Below are 1,685 nucleotides of genomic sequence, written 5' to 3' on the forward strand. Positions count from 1 at the left end.
GCACCACCATGCCCAGCTAATTTTTTGTATTTTTAGTAGAGACGGGGTTTCACCATGTTGACCAGGATGGTCTCGATCTCTTGACCTCATGATCCACCCGCCTTGGCCTCCCAAAGTGCTGGGATTACAGGCGTGAGCCACTGCGCCCGGCCTTGAAGCAGATTTTACTTTTTAGAAGAATTTTAGATTTTCAGAGAAACTGAGCAAGGTTCCCATATACAACACATACTCAGTTTCTATTATTATTATTGAGACAGGGCGTCGCTCTGTTGCTCAGGCCGCAGTGCAGTGGCATGATCTTGGCTCACAGCAGCCTCAACCTCCCAGCTCAAGCGATCCTCCTGTCTCAGTCTTCTGAGTAGCTGGGGCTACAGGCATGCGCCACCACACCTGGCTAATTTTAAAAATTTTTTTGTGGAGATGGAGGTCTCACTATGTTACCCAGGCTGGCCTCAAACTCCTGAGCTCAAGAGATCCTCCCACCTCAGCCTCCCAAAGTGCTGGAATTACAGGCGTGAGCCACCACGCCTGGCCTGGTTTTTCTTACACGGGGCTTACGGGCTATTGGGAAAACAGTCTTGGAGGTAAAGTCCCATTTTATCCCATCATATCCAGGATGCCCACTATCAACATAATTCACGACAGCTGATGTGATCTCCAGCACCTGTCTGTGGTCGTATTCGCCAGATTTCTCCACTGTGAAGTTAGCTCTCCCTTTCCCGTTTCCCGTCTGTACTCTTTGGAAGGAGGTCACTAAGGCAGCCTGGAGTTATGTGTGCCCTCCGTAGGGTAGAGAATCTACAGAATTCATTTGGGATTCTTCTGCACGGAAGATCTGTCTCTTCTTTCCCATTTATTTTTATTTATATATTGACTTATTTATTTTGAGACAGGGTCTCACTCTGCTGCCAGGCTGGAGTGCAGTGGCAAGAGCACAGCTCACAGCAGCCTCCATCTCCCAGGCTCAAGCAATCCTCCCACCCCAGCCTCCCACGTAGCTGGGACTACAGGCCTGCTCCACCATGCCCAGCTAATTTTTGTATTTTTGGTAAACACAAACACAGGATTTCATCACATTGCCTAAGCTGGTCTCAAACTCCTGGGCTCAAGCGATCCACCTGCCTTGACCTCTCAAAGTGCTCTCCCATTTATTAATATGAATGTATTCAATCATCTATGTCAGAATAGACATAGACACTTATTTTATACTTTGGGTTATAATCTGATGCTACTTTATTTATTTTGTTGTTAAGTTGCTCCATCTTTGGCCACCGAGGGCTCTTTCAGTTGGCTCCTGCGTCCCTTTGTCATACCGCCAACAAAGTGGGGTTCCCCCTTTTTTGGGCCCCATGTAAAACACGAACTTCTCAGTACATTTCCAACTTGCTGTGACAACCAAAACTGGGGCCCGGACTGGGATAAGGCAAGTGCCTCACAAAATTTAAGGGATGCCAGAAAAACTCAGTAGTCACCATTTAAAAATCAAAATTATGGCTGGGTATGGTGACTTACTTTGGGAGCTCTTTGGGAGGCTGAGGTGGGTGGATCATTTGAGGCCAGGAATTTGAGACCAGCCTCCAACATGGCAAAACCCTGTCTCTACTACAAATACAAAAGTTAGCCAGGCATGATGGCACACACCTGTAATTCCAGCTACTCGGGAGGCTGAGGCATGAGAATCACTT

Source organism: Cebus imitator, unplaced genomic scaffold, assembly GCF_001604975.1.
Source record: "Cebus imitator isolate Cc_AM_T3 unplaced genomic scaffold, Cebus_imitator-1.0 Scaffold297, whole genome shotgun sequence".
Lineage (NCBI taxonomy): Eukaryota > Metazoa > Chordata > Mammalia > Primates > Cebidae > Cebus > Cebus imitator.